Source organism: Lissotriton vulgaris, chromosome 5, assembly GCF_964263255.1.
Source record: "Lissotriton vulgaris chromosome 5, aLisVul1.2, whole genome shotgun sequence".
NCBI classification, from domain to species: domain Eukaryota; kingdom Metazoa; phylum Chordata; class Amphibia; order Caudata; family Salamandridae; genus Lissotriton; species Lissotriton vulgaris.
The window spans coordinates 191,857,528-191,868,455 of record NC_141693.1 but is presented as its reverse complement, the minus strand read 5'-3'; the positions used below and the strand labels follow the sequence as shown (position 1 = coordinate 191,868,455).

Here is a 10,928-nt window from a genome sequence, read left to right as displayed (position 1 = left end):
ATGATACAAGGAGGGGTAGAGTAGGAGAGAGTCAAGAAAGGGTTATTTTGTGGATCATAGTAGTGGTATGGCTTTTGGGATAAATGAGAGTGGATGTAGAGGATATATTGATAGATGTATAGGCTGAGAAATAGGGTAGTGCATTGGAAATGCTAAATTAGAAGAAAGTGATAAATATATAGATCCGTAAGTACCTTAAGTTATGGCACTGAGCTTCCATTAATGTTTGGTTCCAAGCACAAGGCTAACATTTAGAAAAAAATATGTTTTTTTCATCTTTTAAGTTAAGGGAATTACCTGCATAATTGGTGTGTAATTTGTTGATCATTATTACATATCTTAATAATGACATCATAGACTACAATGAGGTAGAATTCCACAGGTTAGCTTTCTGTAAACAGGCCTTAAAATCATGTTCTTATCGTGTCACAAATGCTGCTGTGCATTAAAAGACAGAGGTCACATGTCTGTCTCTCTCTTCCAAGGAGCTCAGTGTTTATTTTTAATGTGACTTCAAAGTGAGAGAACTTGTGACAGTCCTGCTGAGTACCCATGTAAAAGGACAGCGTGTTGGATATTTTTTCTTGTAGCACACGACTAAAAAAACAAAAAACTATGCTGATGTTTCAGAATATATCAGAATTAATACAAAGGAAGCTTTTTTGTAATTCTGAGTGTGGTGAAAACATATTTGCGTACTATCAAAACACATCAATACAGTAGTTGACAATCTGCAACACACCGCTTGATTTACCCCTCTGCACTCTACACACCTTTCCAATCTACCCCACTCAACTACAATATTCCCTACTCAACTCACTCTACTTCACTCAATGTAACCCACTATACCACACTCCACTCTACTACAATCCACTGGAATTTGCTCCAGTCAAGTGCAACCCAACCCTCTCTACTCCAATCCACTCTAGTCCAATTTTACACACTCCACTTAAATCTATACAACTCCTCTCCACTGTACTATATCTCTCTCCACTCAATCTACTCCACTACAATTGACCCCACCCGATCTACTGCACTCTACCCCACCCCATTCCAGTCTACCACACTCTACTCAAATCTACCCCAATGCACACCATCCAAATCTTCCCTACTCCAATCTACTCCACTCTACGCCACCCCACTGCAATCTAGTATACCCCACTCCAACTTAATCTATCCACTACACTCTTTCACTCCACCTCAATCCAATCTCGATTCCAATCTATCCAGCTCCACTCCCCCACTCAATCTACTCCACTCTACCTCAATCCACTGCACTCTACTCTTCCCCAGTCTACACCACTCTAGTCTACCCCAGTATATCCCACTCCATCCAACCTGATCTACCCCAATCTACTTCACTCCATCCCAATCTACCCCAACGCGGTCTACTTAGTCTATCCCCTCATCTCCAATCTTCCCCACTCCCCCATTATACTTAACTGCACTCTATCACTTCACTTTACCCAAACCTAATCTCGACCCCATTCCAATCTATCCAACTCTACTCCGCTCCAATAATGTTTAACCATGCTGAGCAGCAGCCAAACCGGCGTACAACATACCTAAAACATGTTGCCTAAGCAAATAGTTCTCGCATAGGCGAGACCTGTTGGTTTTGCCAATGGTTTTTGCTCTCTAGTTATGTGACACTCACTTTTGTTCACATGCTGCTTTGTTCTTTTCTGTAAAGGGGTGATAGATTCAGTGTACAGTGGCCACCTTGCTGTATGGTTGCATTTAAGCAATGACCATTTGAAATATATAATAAAACTGTATGCATAAAGCTATGCATTGCTGGAAATAGGTTATTTAGACTTTTTATATTTATTAAAAACGAAATATGCAAATACATTTACCTGTTTTTTTTAATCCTCAGGTGTATGACAAATTCCTAAATCGAGGGCAGATGACTCAAAGCTTCATCAGTTTTACAAAGCTGCATGCAGAGAGTGTTGGTCAGACAAGTGGTTAGAAATACCAGTCAATTAATTGACAATACTTAAATCATTATTGGCATTGTACTCAAAACTAAAATTACTGGTGGTGCCAGTAAAATGCTGTTCCAGTGGCAAACTTAATTAGACCACTTTTCTATGCTGTATCTGAGGGGACATGCCTGCTTTCATCTTTCTTCCCAGGTCAGAAGGTCAGGACCTACTTTCCTAAACCCATTATTTAACCCCCCTCTGTCCCTCCCACATTTACTACTAATATATACTTATTCATGTGGAGAGTCTACAGTCAGAGGAGGGTTTTTGGAGGGGGGAGGGTGTGATCTCTGCACAAGAAAGATATGAGAAGCGTAGTTCATATGTCTTCATTACCATAAAACAGTTTGTTACTTGTGTTCCCATAGCATTTCCATGGAGCTCATAAGGATTCCATTGTTGCGGTTTTGTATTGCATTTTCATTCTTAATGGTCTTCAAATGAGAATGAGCAGGTCTGCTCTGGTCCCACGGAAAGGGCTCTAACTTGAAGTCTGGTGACAGCAAACGGTAATGATGGCATACACCACTCCAAGGATTACCTTACACTTGTGCAACACTTTCACTCTGTAGATAAGCTGCCCCGTTTTACAACTTGACTGTAGGATCCTTTTAGGCACCAGATAGTTGTTGGCAGAGAAATCTCGTGACAAGTGGCCCAAGTCTACGGCAGGGCCATCCTCTAGGGACAATAGCAGGGAGGAGGAGTGGTGGGCACTGTTAGTTCGCTTGTTGGTTTGGCCGGCCAACCTAGGATGGCCAAACCAACATGCACACTTACATTACTCTAACCCAGCTGTGTTTTATTTCCAGCTAGAGAAAAGCCATAGACTTGTATGCCTAAGTGAGCGTTAAACCAGTCCGCTCAGGCCAATCCTGGTGATGCTGTCAGGATGGGTAATAGCATGAGAGCAGCTTCGGGGTTGGGTATGCAGTCTGAAAGCTGGACTGACCTCGTGGAAGAAGCTGGACAGCGGCAGGTAAGTGAATTTTTTATTTTTTCATTATCCGCTGCCCTACCACTTTCTATTGAAAGCAGCCACCACTGGAGTAGAGGCTTCGACATAGAAAGTTCTAACACCAAATATTATAGAGTTTAAATAGATGAACCAATAAAAGATTTGTGTATGCTAACTCATACTGTCCCCCAGCTGCCAGCATTCTCATTTACTTAATTCTTCATGATGGTCCTATGAGAAAGATTGTAGTGTTTACACGGGTGTGGAGTTACTCATGTTTTCATTCACACCTACAGTTTTCACATAACAAGGTCTCTCACCACTGCAGTGTCCAGTTATCCATGCACTCCCGCTCCTGCTTGTTGCTCTCATACTCTCCTGTTTCACCCCGCCCCCCAGGACGTGTCATTCTTTCTCAGTTGTCTCCTGCAGTCTACCCAAAGGACTCGCGTCCACTTCTCCCAGGAGTACTAATCGGGGAACTGCTGCTGTCTACATGAGGGGAAAAGCAAGGCAGCTGGAGCACCATTTGGCGTTGTGACAGCGGTAAAAGGTCATCTAGAAAAACATTTAAGGCTCTGTGAGTGCCTGAGGGAGTAGTGTTGCTCCCATTGCCAACACTGGTGATATGCTGACCCTCACATAATGGTTTTCCTTGGCAACTAGGCAACCATTGCATGATACCCAACCTTTTGAAAACTTTGGCCCAGTCACAAAAAGTCATTCTAGGCCATATGTGAGCACGCATGATATGTTGGCTACCTCTGGTAAAATACTGGGTTGGGTATAATGGTAGGAATTCCTGTCCTGTCGTTGGCTTCCTTTATATGATGGTGCCTGTCTTTCGCATGTGCAAAGTGGTGATTGGCCGTAGGGTTTTGCCTTAATTTTGCTCTTGAAATAGCACAATAGTGTTCAATTAAAATTCACTTTAAATTCTTCTAGTCTTACTTGAGTCGTCACAATCATTGCCGTTAGTATTCAAATACTGCTCACAAAGAATATCACTAGTCTTCAAATAGTGGTCAGTTAGTATTCAGATATTGCTCACAAAGAATAACACTAGTCTTCAAATAGTGGTCCATTAGTATTCAGATATTGCTCACAAAGAATACCACTAGTCTTCAAACAGTGGTCACAATCAATGAGACTAGCCTTCCTTTTGCTTTTGAAATAGCACAAGAGCTGCAAATAAACCCTAACAGAATACTACTAAGCTTCAAATACTATTCTTCTAGAATACTACTAGTCTTCTTTTAGCAATCAATTGAAGTGTTCATCATGTATTTGAAGGGTAGTTGAGTAGAACTAGTATTCCCTGATTTGCGTATTTCGGCTTGTGGGCACACTACTTAGTCTTCATGCATACTGAATGAATACTACGTTTTAATGGTAAATGAATACCACTGTAAACACTGAAATCACACTAAATGAAGAGCTTCCATTTTGGTGAGGGCGGCAGGCCGGGAAGCAGCGAGGCAGCAAGGTAGCAATGCGGCGTCCTCCTCGCACTACAACTGTGGTTTGGCGATCATGCTTGAAAACCTGGTCTCATAATTGAGAGGCGTCTGGGAGGAGAGTAGGGCTTATTGACTGTACCCTTTGTTAGCATCAGATATTTCCAGTAAGAGTTTAGCTATAATACGCTATGTCTGAGCATAACATATTCCTGTGTATGACACATCTAATAGCTTATTGATAAGATGTGGTCACACAGTCTGTAAGGCATATCTCTGCCTGTGATTGTACTGTCCCTTTTCATTTATTATTGAAACTTCAATAAATATTTTTAAATTGAAATGTTAGCCATAGGCTGAATCCACCACATCAATATTTAAATTAAACAATAAAGGCTTCTGATTCAGAAGTAAAAGTCTGTACTTTGCACCCAACCAGTTCCAGAACAAGCTTTCATTTAACAAAAGCTTCCAACAAAATGTCTCTTCCCTTCTTTACAGATTTCCTGCACCTCCTAAAAAGAACACGCATTTGCAATGCAATCGGTGTAGCCTTTGGGACCATACATGTATTTAGCTATGCAGCACATTAGCCTGGGTGCTGAAACATCTACAGTTCTTTAACATTGAGGGAAAGTAAGCACCAAACTGTGTGACACGCCAGGTATGGGAACACAAGGGGAGAAATATTGCCTTTCAACTGGAAATGGTATAGTCCAAAGTTCTGTTTTTAATATAAAATCAGGGCCTTCGGTGGTCATTAAGTATGGGCGAATTTTGCGAATCTCGCGTTCGCGAATTTTGCGGATTTGCGAACTCGCAATCCACAAAATCCACAAATTCTCGCGAATTTGCGGATTTTTTTTGTGTTCGCAAGGATTTCTGCCAGTTCGCAAGGGTTTCGTACCAGTTCGAAATTGCAAACTTACATTTCGGCTCGCAACGGTCGCGATTATGTTGTTTCTACGTCTGGTTCATCATCACAGGTTCCCAGCACCCTCTGTTTCACCACTGCCACCCTCTGTTACATCAATGCCACCCTCTGGTTCATCATCACTGTAGATTATGGGGGGGAAAAGCAAGCACACCAGCCCTGCTTCAACTGACATGAATTAATTTGGGGTTAGTTTATTAATGTGTCACTGTTTTAAAATTCCAGTCTGGCACCTGCTTCCTTATCTGTAATTTGCTTTCTGTTGCAGTGCATTTTTTTTTCCAGGACCTTTGTGGCCTACTTGTAGCTATTCTATGAGCCTGCTGTGAGGGTCAGAGCAGGGTCATACAATTGTTGCAACTAGCAACTGAATTCTGGAGGGGCCCCAGTCAGGAAGCACTACAGGGAATTGTTACTAATGATGAGTTTGAACTCTTGCACCTGCCGAGTGCTTTCAGTTTTGCAAAACTTGTTTTACTGCAATTTCGCGGGATTTGCGGGACGCGAAAACTCGCGAGATCGGATTCAGAAGCCACGAATTCGTGCGAATATGCAATTTGTTTTTGGCTGCGTGTTAGTTCGCAAGGTTTTGTGCATTTTTGTGAGTCGCTCGTAGCGCAAGGCGCGAAGTTACCTTCGCGGTCGTTCAAGGGCGCGGCCATCTTGTTTGCCTGAGGTATTTCCGTTTCCGGGCGCAAAGTGTAATCTCGCAAAGTGTGCGGCTCGCCAGTACAGTTTCGCGAGTGTTCGCAAGGAAAATCTTGCGCGAACTTACCCGCGCGGTCGTGAACGGGCGCGGCCATCTTGTTTCTTATTCAATGCTATGGTTCTGGGCATGGTCTTTGTATCCTCTCTAAATCTCTGCCGTCCTTTGCTTGTTTGAAGTTTTTTTTGATCTATTTTACTTATTATCTATCCCTCTATTTTTCTAGCCCTATATTTTTGTGTTTACTGCTACTTTTGGTTAATTTTAAACTACTTTTTTAAACTCTTTTCTTTTCTTCTCTTCCCTATTCTATTTTCTTTATTCCTTTCCGCCCAGACCATGGTGAAGGGAGCCAGGAAGCATCCAGAGAAGGGGAAGGGTCCCGCAACCCCGTGTCCGGCTCCCGTGCGGGCGTTTGAGGGGGGAGGAGGTCGTACCCAGGGAGATCTTTACCCCGGAGGAGGTGGGCCAACTCATTTTTTATGTTCAGCGCCGCCTCCCCAGGACCATCATGGGAGGCGGCAAGATCAGTGCCGGGTACGGGGTCCGGGAGCGCCAGAAGCGGTGGGAGAAGGTGTGCCAGGCCATTTACCACCACTCTCGGGTCTGGCACACCTACAACCAGGCCACCCACCGCTGGACGGATGTCCTGACCCGTGAGCGAGATCTGCTCGACCTCCTTGGCCTTGAGATCCCCGGGCTTGGTGAGTAGTAGTAGCTATTTCTTTACTACTATGTTTTCTCCTGCTGTGTTATTATATTGCAAATTTTTGTTTTTTACCAAGAGCAATAATGCTGCTCATTACATTGTAGGTAAATTATATTCCAAAATCTTCTGTGCATTTCAGGTACACTGCTCTCCTTCTTCTCAGTAGTGTTGCTACTATGCTTATTTGTTTTAGATTTTGTGTTCATTTCATTGGCCTGTGAAATTATGTATGAGTGTAGTTTAAAGAACTGCGAAATGCTACACAGTAAGGTTCAGATTTTTAATTACCGGCGCATCCCTGCAAAGTAGCAGGGCTGCGCCAGTAATTGTGCGTCACGCCACCATCACCCATGGTGCGCCGTATTTACAATGCGGCGCACCATGGGCCCAAAACGTCACCAAAGCGTTACGCATCTGTGCCATAAAGGCGGCGTATTGCTGGAGTTGCGTTGCAACGATGGTGCAGCTCCATCAATGCTCTGGGGTGCTTTATCTCCCCAATGCTGCGTCAAGCCGTACGTCTGCTTCAAGCAGGCGCAGGGTTTGAGTCACGCATCATTGTCCTCAAAGTGACTGATTGAAATCTTGTAGATTTCCCTCAGCCACTTTTAGAATGCGTTCCTGCGCAGGAACGCCCTCCCTTGCGCCGGAACGCCCCCTATTGGCGCAGGGCTTTACAACGTGATGCATCTCCCATATGCGTCACGTTGTTAATATACACCGCACCATTGTGCCTCTTTTGTGCTGCCGCTGCGTCCCAAAAGTCACGCAACAATGGAGCAAAAGAGCCGCAAGGGGCTTCTAAATCAGCCCCTACAGACTCAAGTCCAGTCCTTCCTTTGTACACATGGCGATAAGAAGAAATAGTGGTGGTGGATTGATAGTTTGAGTATTTTAATGACTGGTTAATGTAGTAGGAAACTTTAGTGTTGTCGCTGATCTTCAATCACAATGGACTTTGGCTGTCACTTCGCGTGCTGCGGACTGCTGCCTGCCAATCCTAGGCAAACCTTTTTAGTACTTTGTTTAGTGAGTTACATAAGGTAATTTCCAATTCGACGGTCCGCAAATCAAGCAATACTAAAGTAATAACGTAGTCGACCACATGAGATTGGTCAATAATATATCCCGTGGAGTAGTTGTCTATTTGCTATTTCGCAAAAATATTTTGTTACTTCTTTTGAAATGTTTGATTTGGTTGACAAATATCATCCATGTTTTCTGTTTTTCTTTCTTTCATGTTGTACATCAGCTTCCCCCAGGGGCAAGAGGAGGACACAGGAGGAGGAGGAGGGTGCTGTTGACGATGCAGGCCAGGACCGGGCAGGCGAGGGCTCCTTTGCTGGCCCCAGTAAGTTTTAATTTTAATATAGAGTACTTATTTTTTCCTAGCGTTCCTCATTCGATTTTTTCTAAATCGTCTTTGATCTTCTTGTAGACAGGATCTAAATTCTTATCCTGCCTCGACTATGACTCCGTGTGGTATTACTAGATTATTCTTATTAGTCTGTATGTGTAGCTAACTAAGATTGCACATTTGGCATTTCCATTGGACTCCCATTCTAGTCAGCAATAGCTCTATGCACTGAGTGCAGTCCTCTGGGATTGTCCATAATGTCTTTTCAAGTATTCTAAATGTTTATGCTTTGACAATTGCCAAAAATAAAAAGGTGAATGACCACCAAGAAAGAATAAGATACTCCTTTACTTTTGGTTTGGATAGGAGGACAATCCATTCTACTACTGTTGCAGGGACAAATCTGCACAAACAGAACTATGGACATTAAATAATGCATTGCTTAGCTTATCAATTATAATAGGTGCTGTTAGACTTTCCGCATACCTCAGTGATAACAGACTTTGTAGTTGAACCCCCAATCTCCTTACTGACTAGATAGTGTGGCAGAGTCATTTAGCTCCCAAAGTCACCGATGGCAGAGGCACGGACTTATGCTTGCAAAAATTCCAAAACCTTTAGCTCATCCACTCTAGTCTGGAGGACCAAAAACCACAGAGTATATTTGAGTTTAAAAGCTTTATTAAAAGTAAACACATTTATTGAAATCAAGTTTGTCATAAAAGTAAACGTTTAACTGGAAATGGAAAAGTGCTTAGTGCTGATGATTAATTGGACACATTTCTTGTGGTCGAGCCGAGCTCTCACCTGGTTTGAAATGGATCCTGCTCGTGTTCTTAGAAGTCAAGCTTCTGTCTGTTAGGAGAAAAAGTGGTGCGTGTTAAAAATAAAAAGCAAGCATTCATCAGTTGTGCCAAAAAGTGCAGCAAGACAACAGCCTTCCCTGGAAAAAGGGACATTTTTACTTTACAGTAGACAGTCACAAATTATTAAATTGTATACTGTTTTTTTCACATTTCTTTCTTTCTCCTAGACCAAATATTATATAGTAGTGAGTGGTGTATTCTAACATTATTAAATGTACTTTGTAGGTGGAACATCTGGAGGCGGGGCCAGCGTCGAGGTGGTGGTGGCATTGGACGAGGACAACTCTGGGGAGGAGGCGGTGGAAGTGCCGGACAAATCTGTGGGGGATGACACGGTGGTGGCGGGCAGAGGTAAGTTATACATTCCTTACTCATTTGAGATTGAAGACTGCAGAGTGTGCTTTCTGCACGGGTGTATTATAAATAAACCAGGTAGTAGCCTCCTCTAAATGTACTTCGACTTAGCTGTGAAGTTTTTGGCGAGAAGAATCCCAATCAGATCTGAGGTGAACTTGATGGAAGGGATGAACGAAAAGCGAAAGAAGGGTGTAAGTAAGTGTGGAAGGACGAGAAATGTAATGATGACTGGCAAAGAAGAATGATATGTGTTTGCTTGGTCCCCGAGGTGGCTGGGAAGGAAAGAATATGGTATGGTGCATGGCTGGGTGAATGATGAAGCAAGGATGGGTGTAAGGAGAACAGCCTGGGTGGGTGAAACAGAAACTGTATGTGTGCATATACTTTGAATGGATGGATGCCTGGATCATTCATGGTACTATCTGACTCTTAGATAGCATATGTGTATCCAGAGAGAGTAGACGGTCACTGGATGAACTAAGTGTTACTTTGAAGAGCATGTAACACCGCACCCGCACGTCCGTTCCAGTGTAGGAAAGGCAAGGAAAAGAAGTTGTAATTTTGTCCAAATACTACCATGAATAGTAGCAGTAGTTTGTATTGCAACTGCAAGCACAGCATATATCCGGTTATTACGGTGGACACTCCCTACCTCTCTTAATAACTTTAGTTTATTAGTAGTACGTCATTCATGTGTGGGGGTATCACTGTTCACTCAATAATAAGCAAAGCACCTAAAGTCATCCCATATGTCATCAAATACATCCCATGTGAAGTGATAGATAATCAGATTATTTAGCTTCTTTATTTTCCTTTTCTAATACTCATTTGCACTATAGGGTGAAAGCTAAATTAATTAAGCAGTAGCCCTTTTAACAGAGTATTCTCAGTGCCACCCTTAATAGAAAAGTAAGAGCTTCACCACCTGCATGTACTGGACCGGTACAGTAACGCAAGTCTGTCTCACTCACCATGGTGTGCGTCTGTTTTTCTCGGGTGCAAGTTCACTGCGCTGGCATTATGCCGGCTTGCATAAGATAACGTACCAATTTTCCTAAACAAGAGAGAAGAAGAAGAATAAGACTGGTGTACTGTCATAGTCGACTGCAATGGAAGTCCATAGTGCTTGTAGAATTTGTTCCTTAAACTCCCACTAATGTTAGAGCAAGGATGAAGAAGCCGGAGGTTACATAGATACTGTCCTCAATAGTTATGTACTGTGCTTTCAATTTGCTACTTGTACTGTGACAACTTTCTGCTCAATCATTTTGTGTTAATCTTAAGGAGCATTGGTTACAGACTATGTCTTTCTTTCTTCATGTAGTTGCTCCTTCCAAATCCAAGACACCATCAAGGAGGAAGGAGCTGGCTCGAATGGCCCGGCAACGGAGGCTGGATGCCACTGTCGCTAAATATCGGCGGCTGGTGGCCCTGGAGGAGGAGGAGACGCAGTCTGGTACAACAACAACGTCCACGGGGACAGCTGCATCCTCCTCCGTGCGGGCTGCCAGCCAGCGCAGTGCTCCAGCGGTACGGAGCCGGGCTACCAAAGCCAAACGCCAACGCCGAGCAGCAAAGACAGCAGCTGCCCCC

General features: G+C 43.3%; 1 long non-coding RNA gene across 1 annotated transcript; it reads left to right on the top strand.

Annotated features, from left to right (window-relative positions):
* Nucleotides 1-8,006: 8,006 nt before the first annotated feature.
* Nucleotides 8,007-10,726, top strand: LOC147710454 (uncharacterized). The gene is made up of 3 exons (XR_015295627.1): nucleotides 8,007-8,106; nucleotides 9,204-9,329; nucleotides 10,660-10,726. It is a non-coding gene; the product is annotated as an uncharacterized LOC147710454 (long non-coding RNA).
* Nucleotides 10,727-10,928: the final 202 nt, after the last annotated feature.